The sequence below is a fragment of the Armigeres subalbatus genome, chromosome 3, assembly GCF_024139115.2.
Source record: "Armigeres subalbatus isolate Guangzhou_Male chromosome 3, GZ_Asu_2, whole genome shotgun sequence".
Classification (NCBI taxonomy): domain Eukaryota; kingdom Metazoa; phylum Arthropoda; class Insecta; order Diptera; family Culicidae; genus Armigeres; species Armigeres subalbatus.
This window is the reverse complement of record NC_085141.1, coordinates 190,058,769-190,075,079: the sequence shown is the minus strand read 5'-3', so window position 1 is coordinate 190,075,079 and position 16,311 is coordinate 190,058,769. Positions and strand designations below refer to the sequence as shown.

Here is a 16,311-nt window from a genome sequence, read left to right as displayed (position 1 = left end):
AACGTATTCGATAAACAATCTTTCAAATGTTGAAAAGTCGATGAAACCCAGAATCATTTGTCTATATCCAAAAATTAATATAGTTTATTTATTACTAGCAGATCCGACGAACTACGTTTCGCCTAAAATAGATAAAATCTTTTCAAATGGGCAAAAATTTTATTTCATTTGTATAGGAGCCCCTCTCTAAAATAAAAACTCCCCCTAAAAATAATAAATTTTCCATGAAAAATTTAAAAAATGCCAAATTTCCATAACAATTAAAAATCTATCACAAAACAACAATAAATTAGCAATTTTAAAAGCAAACATTGCAATTATAAATCTAATGTGCCACGGAAAAAATACAAAATTTCCATAAAAAAATCAATAAACAATTACAAAATTTTCCACAGAATAAATATATTTCTTTCCACAAAAAATCAAAAACTTTTTCCACGGAAAAAATAATAAAGAGCAATAAAAAATATGGAAATTTCTATAAAGAAATATAAAAAAGCAATAAAGCTGAGCATTTTTTCATAGATGGCCCCTTCTTTAAAAGCGTTTTAAGTTCATGGAAACTTTTTATCAATTTTATTGCTTTTTTTTAAGGAAACTTTCTCATAGTTCTATTGCTCTTTATTGATTATTTTGTGGAAAATTTTCAAGTTTTTATGGAGAAAAATATTTATTTTGTAATTCTTCATTTCTACAATTGATGTATTTATGGAAATTTTGTATTTTTTTTTTCGTGGAACATTTTGATTTCTTTATGGGGATATCTTTTTGCCTTTCTCGTACAACTAAGTTGTACCGAAAGGCTATCATTTCACTCCGACAACGAACTTTTTATAGAAGCCTCTGAGACCCATAGTGTTATATACCAATCAACTCAGCTCGACGAGCTGAGCACATGTCTGTCCGTCCGTGTGTATGTATGTGTGTATGTGCGTGTGTATGTGTGTGCACAAAAGCTATAAAAAACATTAGACAACTTTTCTTATAGTAATCCTTAACCGATTTTCTCGCAACAAGTTTCATTCGTTGATCACTATTGAATTTTATAACGATCGGTCATTGCGATTAAAAGTTATGAAGAAAATGGTACATCGGACCATATAAACCCCATATAAGGTTGGTGTCTTAACTAAATGCGAGAAAGGCACCACCAACGCTAGGTGGATTAATCTGGTTTTATAATTGCAATTTGCTAATTTATTTCTGTTTTGTGGAAATGTCTCAATTGTCGAACAAAAACATTTCTTGACAGATTTGGAATCTTCCATTATTCTAAATTTGGGTCCAATTCTATGACTAATTCTCAAGCTATGTAGAAATTTATGTTTTATTTGTATCGAACCATCATATGAACCTTCTTCGGCCCCAAGAACCTCTGTATACAAATTTTCACGCTAATCGGTTCAGTAGTTTCCGAGTCTATAAGAGTCAGACAGACAGAAATTCATTCAGTCACGTTTTCCAAAAAACGTTCCAGAAAACGTGACTTTTGTTCCGTGACTTAAAATACACAGTGAACTCGTTAGTTGACGAATTCACGAACGCTTTTTTTTGCGTGCATCTATGATTTGTGCTATGCTAACCCCTTTGACTGAATTCAATTTAAACTCTGTACATAAAGGGAAAATAGGCTATGATGAAAACCTAATATTTAAGGCTTATGTGGCAATTAAGCACGATAGAGCCAAATATTGATAAGAATTTAGCCACCTCCATGATTAAAGTCCAAACAAACATTGAAAGCTACTAGAGCGCTTATTCAACCAAAAATAGACTTTTGCCAATAAAAAGCTAGCTTATTCAGCTTAAATTGTTTGTTAAAATATTTCGATTTTGGAAAAACATGATAGGAAGAGATACGAAATTTAGATTTATAATGAAATATTTAAATGGGGCAGCATTTTTTCCTCTAAAATATCAGAAGGTGAAGCTTGGTTTACTAATAAGTATATTAGCAATTTTTCTCTCTTACCAATTGATTAATAAGACGATATCGATTGTACATATTAAAGAGAACCATGGCTCCGTAAAGTGTTATACACGCCTGAGCCGAACTTGAAAAAAAGTATACGGTCAATCATCTATGAGTCGATGTTTCGAATCATGGAAGCAAATTATGTCATATCTTCTATCTATTTAAATAAAAATGAGTTTAGATTTCCTTCCTGACGATTTAACTCCCGAACAGGTTGACCGATTTGCAAGATTTTTCCATAATCGATTCCTTTTTTTGGTCCGCAATGTTTGTATATACAAAACAAAGCTGAATTTAGCCGGGAAAGGTGAAGGATCATTAAAACAATTTTGGGTTAGCTGTTGAGGAAAACAAAACAAACGCACGGAAATTGATCTAGAGTGCGGTGCTACAATTAGTTTATTGCGACCGTGTTTTATTGGACTTTCCGACTTGGAGGCCACATTTCATTGTTGTTTGGACAAATCAGATGAAAACATCCGCCTTCTTCAACGCATCGGAATATTGATTGAGATTAAATAGACTAAATTAACTTGGACGTACATGTTCATGATAGCATTAGAGGAGAAAGTATAGAATTGATAGTTCCGTTAGGATACGGCAGGCATGAAGAATGTTTTTATAGAAGTCGATTTGAAAGCGAGCGGAGGGCAATATTTGTGATGGCATATATCGCACGACCTTCCTTCTGCCAAGCTCCCGTATGAAGGGGGAGGGAAGAATATCAGTGTGGAAGCTGATATATCTCCACTGGCAAAAGGAAGGTGTTTGACTTGCTCATATGCCATCGCGTGCGGAAGGATTTGCTATCGACGAGTACTGTCTCCAAATTTCTAATATGACATCAGCATTTAGTCGAATAGGATTTTTATTGCACAGTTCTGTTTTCTCATTGCGTCCGTCTCGTCGCAACCAACTTGGCTGCCTCGGAGAGAACATCAATTCAGCTGTTATTGGTCGACGGTACAGCAGCAGTGCCTTTCTCTGTTTTGTTCTCTCCGAGGCAGCCAAGTTGGTTGCGACGAGACGGACGCAATGAGAAAACAGAACTGTGCAATACAAATCCTATTCGACTAAATGCTGATGTCATATTAGAAATTTGGAGACAGTACTCGTCGATAGCAAATCCTTCCGCACGCGATGGCATATGAGCTAGTCAAACCACCTTCCTTTTGCCAGTGGAGATATATCAGCTTCCACACTGATATTCTTCCCTCCCCCTTCATACGGGAGCTTGGCAGAAGGAAGGTCGTGCGATGTATGCCATCACAAATATTGCCCTCCGCTCGCTTTAAATAAGCATATGCGGTATTTCGAAAAATTTCGTTACAGGTGGTTCGAAACGAAATTCCGCGGAATTTCGCGGAATTCGAGCATGGCGAAATCTGATTTCTTGATTTCGTTTCGTTTCGTAAAATTACAAAAATTTCGCTAGAAAAAAACTAGCTTATAACGAAATTTAACGGAATTCCGCGGAATTTCGAAACGAATTTAAACATACTTTATATCATAAAAAATTTTGGCTGCAAAATGGTTAAGTTGTTTTCAAAATTTTAAGTTATACAAATTTTTCTATTAACGCTTACTCACCCCATTCTTAGTCGACAAATACGTAAGTAGTTTTCTTCTATAAAACGTCTTCAGTGTTTCCATGATTAAAATGTTGTGATATTTTTTTACTATTTGCACAATATGAATGCGGAATGATCGCGTAGTAGAAATTTGTTTAACCAATGTGCAATCGATCGTGTTGATGCTGATCACGCCAGCTAGTGTGGGAGAACGCGAAGTGATAAACATTGGCGTAACTAATGGAAAATTCTAGGGGGGTCTAACTTTTTTTTTAAAATTATTTCTACTTTTTCACTCAAAACAATTAAGTTATCGTTTACGCTCAATGCTCAAAACAACTAGTATATATTGTTCGCAAGTTGGCCGACCAAACAAACATTGACCTATTTACATACATCACATTCATTCACGACTTGAACATTATAAATTATGGTCCACGACACTCAGCCTATAAAAAAGAAATGTGAAAAAATCATACGAGCCTTAGCAAAGCAAAATTGGATTGTATTGGAAATTGGATCTGTGGATTTTTATAATCCATCCAAAAGCATTCCAAGTTCGTTCTCATCAAAACTTAAATTACCTCTCTTCAAAATCTGAGTGGTTTGCCAAAACTTTGTCGAAAATAAAGAAGCCTAAATTGTTGACTGAAAATTTAAAATTTTCAAGAAATAGCAGCATTACGAAATCCCTAAAACACTTTACCAGAGAAATCGGAAATGCCTGAATTGGATAGATGCATATGGAAATTCCAATATTTAATATTGTATCACATTTTTGATTCTGCGCCTTATAGGTTTATTTTAAAAAGCATGAGATCATAATTGTTTTCCACAAAACTTCAAAAAAAAACTTGAAATTTTTTAACGATTGCTCGTTTACTGAGAAATTTGATTGATAAAATCAAAATTTGTTTGAAATTCTTCGGTCATCTAAGCATGCTGAAGACTTCGAGCCAAATAGATCATCATACGTTGATATAGGTAAATTAAAAAGATTGCCAAATTGGTAAAGGCTTAGTTTCATGTTCTTGACAAATAATCATGTTCTGACAAATACAAAAAATTCTGATGATGATCACAATCCTGAGACCTATAACGTTTCATTGTTTCATTGTTTTTTGGTCCTGCATTATTCGAAATTCAAAAACATGAAACCAAAAACAGATTCAACAGATTGGAAAAGAGAGAAAATGAATAAAATTCATTATCTGTAGTTAAGCTCAGACAGCTAGATATGTGCAATACTTATGCGAAGTAGATAAAATTCTAGGGGGGGCTATTTGGATCCTAGGTGGGGCTATAGCCCCCCTGTAGTTACGCCAATGGATAAAACTAATGTCTGTATCAAAGAGCACAAAATCATTTAGTGCGGAATCGATCGTGTTGTAGAAGATTATTAAACGAAGCACATTGATCTTGCGTTGGATTGATTTGGAATACAGTTTTCATCTTCTTGTTTTCAAAATAACTTCGTTTACAATAAATATTTTGTCGCTTACCAAGGGGTTTCACATGAATACTTTCTCAACTAACCAACGATTCCTTTTCCGTAGCGCTCACGGAGATACAGAGCATACCTCGGTCTCTAAAAACAATGAGTGTTACACTAATTTTCCTCTCCTAATACTAAATTGACTATAAGCACCGTTATTGACCAGCATCGTTATTGTTCATGAATTGAAAACTCCGAAGCAAGTATACAATAAGAATAACTTTTTTGTATCCCAAGAATATTATTTAATTGGTGAGCTATGCATATTTGCTGTTTCTCGACCAATCATGATTAGCAACTACGACGTGTACAGTTAAGGAACGTTATTAAGCTCTTCTTCGACTATTTGCACAATATGTGAGGAACATTGCAGATTTGTGGGCATTTCTAGATCTACGCATGGAATTTGCAAAAAAAATCCAGAACGGGTTGAAAGATCATTAAAATTGTTGAAAATTCTTTACTTATGATTGCTTTCAGCACATACTGACCATAACAGCTGTTCTCATCTGACAAGGACACACACACAATAGATCAGTTTGTCGAGCTGACTGTATATAAGACTATCGGGCTGTGAAATGCACATGATTCTTCTAGTGAGCAAATGTATGCTATATATGTAGACGAGGAATAAGAAGGAATAAATTTTGGCAGACACACCCTTTTCAAATGTTGATCTAGTAATATTAATTCTATATCTGCGTATACGCCTGACAGATGTGGATACATACTTAAGTATCCCACTAAATAAAAAAATAAATCTAAGCATTCATTTTCAAATTTTGACTAACTCAATACTGTTAAAACCACGCTGACAAGATAATATGAAGCATGCTTAAGCATAATTACATAATTCTTAAGTGAACTAGGGTTTTAAGCGAAATTTGAATCCGTATATGAAAAATCCCACAATTTCTTTATTTTTATATACTTTATATAACACTGATATAAAATTGATCAGATTCAGGAGCACACGCTCCACGATGAATTCCTATGAAAGCGGCACAAATGCTGGGGTATTGCCTTATCGCCAATGGTATATGCGGCGAGAATGTGGCGATTTATCACAGATTGCCTCATAAGTTATTATAACTCTTTTGGTCGCAAAACAATTATTCGATTCCGAAAAAGATAAATCAGAATTGCGTACGTAATGTAAAACCAATTCAATAAAAATTCCGCGGAAAAAAAATCAAAATTTCGTTTCGAAAAATTTCGAATTAAATGAACCTCGATTTCGTATCGTTTCGAAGTCTCGAAAGAAATCTATATTTCGTTTCGTTTCGATCCGAATCAACATAGACATTTTAAATTTCGTTTCGTTCCGTTTCGTTAGGAAAAAGTGTGTTATCGCATACCCTTACTTTCAAATCGACTTCTATAAAAACATTCTTCATGCCTGCCGTATCCTAACGGAACTATCAATTCTATACTTTCGCCTCTAATGCTATCATCAACATGTACGTCCAAGTTTGGAAGATGATATTAGCATTTCCATATCATTAAATAGACTCTAAATCTTCCTGGCCGTAATTGAACTAAATGTAGAATTAAAAAAAACACCTGAATAAAGATTTAAAAAAAAATCGTTGGGTCATTGATGTTACCCTACTTAGTTAGCCTTGTAAGCTTTTTCTTATCGAGACTGTTAGCTCTATCGTATCAAAGCTCTGGTGTTTATTTTTAACACTGTTCTGCCTTTGTCTCTTTGCGATACACTAATTTCGTGAGGGACTCTTGGTAGCTGGCCACTTGCCATAAGGACATTTGACATAACAGTCATTTGGCAGAATTGTGAGCAGCGTCAAAGATAAGAATCATTTGGCAATAACGGACATTTGCCATAACTTGTTTTTTTTTGTATCTATAAAATTAGTTATTTGACTGAGAATTGTTCTGGAATATGTCCAGAATGTTGGATATAAGACCGATTGGTAATAAGACAAACGAAAGTAATTCTTTCTTTGAAAGCATGCTAAGATAATTGTTATCCCTTTATTTGAATCATGTTTTGCCAAGTAAAGATCTGTAATAACTGTGTTTCCTCATTCATTTTATTTGTGTGGATCCGGAGCCAAACATTTTAAGGGTTCCTGATTTTATCCAAATATGTAAACAATGGGTAAAACTGGTTAGTTTTAGTAGACAAAGCTTTTTAAGGCCCGGGGCCTCGCCCCTGAACCTTCCTAATTCCCGCCCTGAGTAAGCGTTTGCCCGGAATAACACAAGATTTGATTCTTTCTTCGGAAGCAAACGCTTGTCCGGGATAAGAAAGTTGTGGATGTGATTCCTCCATTGGAAGTAGGCATTTCTCTGTAATAAGGTAATGATGGGAGTGATCCCTTGTTTAGGAGTTAGTGTTTGCTCAGAATAAGGCAATGGTGAACGTGATTTCTTCTTTAAAAGTAGGCGTTTGTCCAGAATAAGGCGATGGTGGATGATGTCACTTCTTTGAAAGCAAGCATCTACCCGAAAGAAGGCCCACAAAATAATCTCCTTCATCTATGTGAAAAAGTACATCGAATATCCTTTTTCCACAGTTCAAAATAATTCCGAATGTTAAATATCCGTTATAAATGGCATTAATGCCAAATGACCTTACGCCAAATAACCCAGACCCAGAACCTCCTCAACGAAGTAAAATTTCATGTATTTTGTATGCATGGAGCGTAACTAAAAACAGGAGTTCTTTTAGCTCGAAATGACCATATTCTTAACCATTATTCTTTTACAAGCATTTGTATCTAATTTACAAAAACAACATCAGGACGTGTAGACGACTAGATTTAAACAGTTTTTAGTTAATTAATTTCATATATAAATAGATTTCAAATTCCCCCGTCTTTTATCGTTTGGAACATCCATCCGTTCGGGTCCCGCAACATCCAACAACATGGCCAAACAGTGGAGCACGACATGATCTTCAGTGAGTGAGTGCGCGAGAGAAAACAGGCCGTTTCTGAAAAATTGTCGACGTCACTTAATCTAAATAAGACCATCTTTTCTAAGGTGGAATTCAACGGTGCAAAAGATTGTGAAAAATCCCGATCGTGAAGTGAAAATCTAATCGATTCTTGTGCTCAATCGTGTTCACCTAGCGGCCGCTATCGTTCACTGCAGGGCCGTGAGGTGGAAAAGTGCACTTCAGTGACTCACATCGCAACGATTCACATCGGGGCTGGCCTCGATCACCGAACGAGTCATTGGAAATAAATTACCGTCACGGCGCTGAGAATACCTCTTGGCAAATAAAGGTTCTGTTCATTCATCAGCGCCCGGGTGGTGTGATATACTACGAGTTGGGGTTACATATTTTACTGATGATTAATCGTGCGTTGTTTTCGATACGGTCGTGATTGAAGCGGGCTTAGGAATTAGGAATGTGCACAATTTTTCCTCCCACTATTCGGAGCTTAGTGGTTGACATAGTTCATATCGATGTTCATGAGCGAAGAATCACCCGAAACAGCAGCAAAATGTTATGAAATGTTCATGTGCCATTGACTTTTTTTTCTCCTCGACTTAAGCTACTTAACGTGAAGAAGTGCTATGTTTTTGTTTTTGAACAAATGATCAAGGTATCGGCGATTGCGTGTATTTGTGTACACGAAGTATCTACGTGCAGTGAGTAAATAACTTCGACTTCCAGTAGTCAGTGTTTCGGTTGGAGCTGCAGTGTAATCGAAACAAATTGAATGCTGATTGATGTGTGGACGAGAATTGCTATACAGGTACGAAAAGTTTTACTCGACTTCAATGACACCGATGGTATGATGCATGCGATATCGTTAAAATGGTACAATCCATAGCTGTGCGATTTCGATTACGAAAAAAAAGAAAAATCATTCATTATGGATGATTGTGCCACTTTTGAAGGTTTTTTGATCTATAATACTTCCTTAAATTGGTGTATCCCCATTAGAAGCAACGCCTTGCCGAGCCTATCGAAGGCCAGCGGTAAGACACGTTCTAAAAACTCTCGATACTTACAACTTCCCTGGGCATCAATTATGTCTGAGCTGGATAATATGAGAGATGCAGAAAGGAGTAATTACATGATATGTCATAGTTGGCTACTGTCTCCATTCAGTAACAAACAGCTTTTCAAATATATTATTTCTGCAGAATCTGTTTAGATGACATGTTGAGTTGGGTAATAGAAGAGTCATAAATTGCGCCTCAGGTCGCTCTTCTGTTTTCAGCTTTATAAATTAATCCAACCGAAGCAGAATACAAATATAAACATATGAGAAGGGAAAACTCTGGCCCTTTATGCATACTTGTACCATGTTTGCTAGAATTTCCGTGAATTTCATACAATTATTCGTAGAAGGACAGTATGAACATCAACTGTAATGTAAATGCAAGCATTTTGTATTTTGCTCATTCTGGATCTGACATGAAGTCAACACACATCGTAGGCATACATAGATGATTCAGCGTCAGGCAATAATTTATTAATTTATAAATCCGCTCAATCCAACTAAAATAATCATTTGAACTACAATAAACGAAAAAAAACTCACCATCAAAACTAATACATGGAGCTGAATTATGAGGCTATACTACATCTTTGGGTGAACTGAAAAAACTAGGACCCGTTTTTTAATTACATTCTTTTAAAGCTGTAACTGCTTTATATCGCAGAAAAGCAGTATAATATTTTGTCGAATGCATATTTTTCAACTTCCAAGGTATCGTCAGCGTTAAAAGTAGTAAGCTATAAGTATTTTCCAAACTTCATTTAATCTCTGATTGACGATAATGTAAATTAATTTACTCCTATTTAATAAAACTAATCAAAATTAAGTATGTTCAACTACAATTTGTTCTAGGTAATAAGATAAGGCTATTGGCAAATTCAAACAAGGATGTTATCGATCATTTAGTAATATGCGTTCGATCATTTAGTAGTTTGTCAACAACTCATTCCATGGGCTAAATTTCAAAATGTGTTGTAAGGTGGACTTCCAGTGCGAAGGTTTTTCTACAACTCTGCCTAACAGTTCGTTGTATGAATTTCACTAATAACGGAGCTATAGCTCCAGTAGCAGTAACTTATACTAAATGATTGCAATTTTATTATAATTTAGTATAAGTTACTGCTACTAGCGCTATAGCTCTGTTATAAGTTAAATTCAAACATTGACCTGTTAGGCAGAGTTGTATAAAAACCTTCGCACTATACAACACCATACAACACAATGTAGCCTTTGGAATAAGTTATTGACAAACTACTAAGTAATCTAACGCAGATTACTAAATGATCGATAACATCCTTGAACTCAAATTACGTATGTGCTTGAATGATAAAATTAAAGGAAGTAAATAAATCTTTTAAACTTTTAAATTAGAAAAGAATGCAAATGCAATGGAATACAACAAACGCCTTAATTAATGCAATATCGGGATCAAGTGTGTCCATTAGGGTGGCTCAAAAAACACTTATTCATTTTTTTTTGATGAGCCGCTCTTTTATTCGGTACATTCATTTACATACATATATACATTTCTGCATAAATTTTTGCATATAAACTTCCAACGAGTTTAGCACCGCCCAAACGTTGACCGATTTGGCTGAAATTTTGTCCAGAGCATCAGAGCATCAAATAGAACTGAATAAGAGGGCGTCCCATCAGAAAAAAAAATTGACAAAAGTTTTTCCCATACTAATTTGAGCCACCCTAGTGTCCATACTTTTTTTTTCTTCCTAATCAATGGAGGGGGAATCTGCTCAACAGACATCCTGGGTTATCCAGGAAGTGCGGGGTTAGGGACAACCTCCAACAGCAAACAAGGGAGGCAGGACTACATCTCCGACCCGCTAAACCGTTTCCATTGCCGTCAAGCCCATAGTCCCTTCGGTACAACCAGAAAGTAACGCTTCAAAGGGGGGCCAGTGCACAACGCACCCTCGAGATTAGCTGCGTGTCCTTGCAGCACCGAACATCGTGACTCGCTTTTTAAGAAGAACACCATGGTATCGTACCAGCGCATTGCCGGCTTTCCAGGTGGCCTTACCACGCCCCACGTCCTCGGAAGGTGGGAAGGGTCGACTTAGCGCCTGCTTCCCTCTGCACGACTGGTATCAAGAATGATGATGCCGCGTGCACCCCAAATTGACCTCTCTGTGATAGGGTCTATTCGCCAACACAAAGAGGGACTTGCCGACGCGCTTCCTACGCCTGCCCAGCCTTGACGAGGACCCGGGGTTCGGGTTCGGAACCCGCCCGGTTGACCGACGCCACGAAAGCGACGATACCATGTTGTTCTTCGCGCGACCACTTGTTCGATTAAAGGATCGAGTTCGACCACAGGGCATGACCACCGGTATGACCCATGAAGCCGACTCCGATCCCTTGGACCACCTCTTATTTGCGCCTGAACTAGCCATCCTTGAGTTCACGCGCCACCTTCTGTGTAGCTCCGAGACGATTTGGGCGATAGCCGATGAAACGGTTCCAGCCAACTTCATTTTTACACATCCTCCAAACTAGGTTGTCCGGGGTAGTGTCCAGACCACATGTGGCAAGCATGTGCTCACGCATTGCGCGTAAACGTGGGCACACGAACAACACGTGTGCCGCCGTTTCCTCTAAACCTGCGCACACCAAACACTCGGGCGAGGCCGAGCAAGCCAGCTGCGTTACCTGCACTGTGATTTTGCAGCACGCTTAAACGCCGGGCACTTTGAACCCCCCATGGGGTGCTTGCTGTTTACAGATTTGCTGGAACAAATCAAACAATTGGGAGGGTTCGTGCAGCATTGTGCCTTATGTCCCTCCAATCCGCAGCGTCGGCAGAGATTGCTTCTGTCAGGGCCTTTGCAGTCCCATTGCTTGTGCCCCGGTTCCAGGCACTTGAAGCAAACTTCGGGTTGCTCGTATATGCCCACAGGGCACACCGACCATCCCACCTTGACGCTCCCTAACTTGACTACCTTGGAGGCGTCCGCTGCAGATAGCTGAACCAATGCTACCTGCGTCCCTGCCGGACCTTTCCGTAGCCGAACGGCTGCGGTGGGCGTCTCCACTTTACACTGTCGCCGCAGTGCCGTGACGAGCTCTTCGACTTCGGTGATCTCGTCCAGGTATTTAACCCTTAGATTCACCTCCGTCGTGAGTGCCCTCACCTTGACCGTCTCGCCTAGGATTTCCTACACCAACTTCTTGTAGGCGGCGCCCTTTTGCGAGACGCCCCGCTTCAGCTCGAGGAGCATCTCGCTCATCCGGGTACGTCTTTTAGTCGACGTACGTCGGCGCCGAGTTCACCGAGCTTGACGTCACTCCTCATCGCCTTCAAGACGTCCGAGCACTTGGCGTCGTCCGCCGTGATGACTAGGGCATCGCCCCTGGAGCGATTGGCGCCTACCCTAGACTTCTTGCTACCCTCATTCGCCTGGGCTTTTGTTTCAGCCTATGTGTGCCTATAGTTGCGGTTGTACAGTGTTCGTTAAATCTACGAATCAATCGCAGCAACCCATTACGTTCAATGATAAAACGATATGTCAACATACGCAGGAAGTGAAAACAGCATTGGTTATCTTCAAAAACTGGTAAATATTTAGAAAATACTTTATTAAAATTTCGCCTGTGCACCAATAGTTGCGGTAGTGTTCCTATAGTTGCGGGTGCCGTAAGAAAACAATAGGATTCGTAACTATAGGAACACGAATTAAAGAATACCGTAACTATTGGAATAGCGTACCAATAATTGGAGTTGTTATTTTAGGACGGAATACATGAAATACATGAGACGGAAGCATTTTTACAAAAGAATAGATGGGTAACGCTTTCGAATACATATCCAAGGTAAGCGAAATGAAATTTCGTTTAATTCTAGGAAAATGATTGGTGTTGGAACGTGCTTAGTTCCTCCACTATTGGATCATTTACCCTGCCGAAAAACACCAAAAAATGACGGATGAAAAAAATTACGCGTCCACCTTACATTGTGACCTACTTCGATCTCCAATTTAATTAGCTTATTCAATTCAATAATAAAACAACTCCAAGTAAAAATTTCACACGTTTTGGTTGGATATATTCAAAATTATTAAACTTTTTACCTTTGCAGAAAAAAATAATTGAGAACGTTAAAATAATAAAACCCACGGTTTGAATCCAAAGGAGAATGAGAAAATCTCTCATTTATCATGTCTGTATACACTCTCGATGGGTAGCATACCGTGAGAGACGTTTTTCGGTAGCTGTTACGATAATAAACTGATTCGGGGGGCAACCCAAGATAAATTTCTTTAAATAAGCCCCAATTGCGGGGGGCACCGGTTCTGATAATGCATTTTAACTTGTTTTACACAGCTTTGTTTTGATACAGCGCATGATTCATGCGTCTGCGCCACACACCATTTTCTAGTTTCTCTCCGAGTATTGTACGCAGTACTTTTCGCTCGAAAACCCCGAAAGTTCTCCAGTTCGCCTCTTTTACAGCCATGCTTTATGTCCATAAAGGGCCATACAGTTTTATATTGAGCAAATTTCATTTCCGTCTGCATGTTGTGGGACCTAAGCTGGTTACGTAATCCGTAGAAGGCCCTATTCGCAGCAGCAATACGTCTTTTCACTTTACGGGACACGTCATTGTCAGAAGCGATTCCAGGTAAACAAATTCTTCAACAACTTCAAACTATAGATAGTAGAATCTATAGATGAGCGAAAGCATGGCTGAGTCGATTTTTTTGCCCTTGCACACGCGCATATGACGTCACAGCCCTTAACGTTTCCATTGCAATCGTGAAGTCATGCTCGTTTGAAGACACGTTTGACAGTTCGTTTGGAGACAGTGGATTTATCTTCGCTCATCTATATATTCCACTATCTATACTTCAAACACATCTCCATCAAGCACTACCTCAACACCAACACTAGGTCTTCCTCTATACCATGTACCAGTATTGGTCGCTTGCGATTCTGCATGGAGAGCATCGCACATGAGTTTTTCACGCAGAATCGCATCGTTTCGCTCATTCGCCGAAAAAAGGATTTCGCTTTAAAAAGTGTCAATATCCAATCGAAGCGTATCTTATGTTTACGTATGAATTTGTTATCCATTGTTTTAAGCAAAGAAAGTTATTCCGATGAATTTAACGAAGAAGAATACGCAATGGTGCAAATCGCGAGTCGAATCATGGACGATTCTCTGGGCCATGAGTCGGGTGAGGTTTGATGATAGTTCCTCTGCACGCCAGATCTCCGCCCTCGAGTGCAGTGTTGAACAATAGATTCGAAAGTGCATCACCCTGCTTCAATCCGTCTAAGGTCACAAACGAGGTTGCCACTTCGTCTGCAATCCGAATACTTGATTCCGAGCCAACTAACGTTGCACGTATCAGTCTTATCAGTTCCGCCGGAAAACCATGTTCGGACATTATCTACCACAGCTCATTTCTTTTCACTGAATCGTACGCTGCTGCCTTGAAATCAATGAACAGATGGTGAGTCTGCAAGTTGTACTCCTGGAATTGACCAAGGATCATCCGCAAGCTAAACATCTGATCCGTCGTTGATCAGCACTCACGAAACCTGCCTGATATTCACCGACGAAGGACTTTTCAAGCGGTCTCAGTCTGTTAACCAGGATACAATACAGAATTTTGTACGCCTAGTTCAGAAGGGTGATCCCTCTGTAATTAGCACACTCTAGTCTGTGCCCTTTCTTATAGATTGGGCATATGAGGCCATCCAACCAGCCGGCAGGTAGTTCTTCATACTTCCAACTTTTCTGGATAATGTGGTGGATTGATTGATGTAGCTGCTTACTTCCGTGTTTGAGAAGCTCGACCTGGATCTCGTCCTTCCCTGCAGCTTTACTGTTTTTCAGCTCGTGTAGAGCTTTCATTACCTCGTCCACCGTTGGTGGTTCCACAGCTTGACCAATTTGTCAAACCATTCCAACTAATTTTCCCCGTGGCCTGAAAATATCGGAAGATCGATAGCTGGGAGTCGAATTGAATCCTTATTAGCCGTGTTGCAAAATGTTTCTTCTCTGTTTTAAGTTGCGATTGATATACTTTTGATATATGTAACTTCCAGTTCTTCTCGATTCTACTTTGACTATTTTTGTTATTTTCAATTGTTCATGATTGGGAAAGTTTTTGATATTTGTCAGTAATAAAATTCTTAATGCATGTTTAAGACTGGGGTAAAATAATATTTTAAAATTAATATTTTGAAAAAGGGTAATTTTTTGTTTCTTCGTGTTTTTGTCCACGCCCCTTTGAAGAGTGAATAATTGTAGCTTATGTCGAATTCGTTTTTAAAAAGTTTCAACCTAGGTTGGAACCAGTTCCAACCTAAGTGCTGTCAAAGTGTTTTTTTTATTCGCTCAGGTTGGAACTAGGTTCGCACTGGTTCCAACCCCAAAGCTGTCAGGTTCACACTTTGTTGTTTCATGGTTTCACACCGGGTTCACCAATACAACTGTACTTCAACTGTCAAAATCATATGGGTGAGTGGTATTGGGCCAAATTAACAAGTAGAAGGAAAAACGAAACTGTCTGTTATTCAAATAAAATGCGCGTTGATTTTTTTTTTCAGGAATTTCGTTATATTTGTTATTGTAGTTTTATATGAAATTAATCTGGTACTGTTGTCTAGATTCAGAGTAAAAAATAATTGTTATTACTTATTATTACTAATTATTCATACGTTCATTCAGGGTTATCCTCACAGATTGTGTCCTAAATTAGGTCGGTGGATGGAATTAGTTTGGAAATTCCCCTCGAAACCCGTTCACAAAATCTTAGCGGATTGTCAGACAAATATATTTGAGGAATACCGAAAAGAATTCTTTCTTAAATAATATGCAGAATTTCTTTTGAAATTATTCCAAAAACTCTTTCGTGCGTTTCAGCATTTAATTCCAGTAATGCTTTCTTGAATTCTTGTCATGATATCTTTCAGGCATTCCTCCATATTTTTTTTCCAAGAGATCCCTTCGAGATGAATTCCTTTGAAAATCTTCTAGGAATATCTTTGAATACTGTTCCAGGATTTTCTTTGAAAGTTGCTCCAGGAATTAATTTGGAAAGTTCTTTGAGGAATTCCTTCGGAAGCTCCTTTAGGGATTCCTCCGGAAGATCCTTTAGGAACTCCTCTGGAAGTTTATTGAGGAATTCCTCCGGAAAGTCTTTAAGGAATTCCCCCGGAAGGTCTTTAAGGAATTTCTCCGGAAGTTCCTTGAAGAATTCCTCCGGAAGTTCCTTGAGGAGTTCCTCCGGAAGTTCCTTGAGGAATTCCTCTGGAAGGGAA

At 38.4% G+C, this 16,311-nt stretch overlaps 1 long non-coding RNA gene across 1 annotated transcript in view; it reads left to right on the top strand.

Annotated features, from left to right (window-relative positions):
* The window catches only part of LOC134219686 (uncharacterized), a 42,408-nt gene that overhangs the window by 1,049 nt on the left and 25,048 nt on the right, over window positions 1-16,311 (top strand). Inside the window, exon 2 of the long non-coding RNA XR_009981639.1 lies at window positions 8,051-8,772. This is a non-coding gene — a long non-coding RNA (uncharacterized LOC134219686). The remainder of the gene's footprint in view (window positions 1-8,050; window positions 8,773-16,311) is intronic.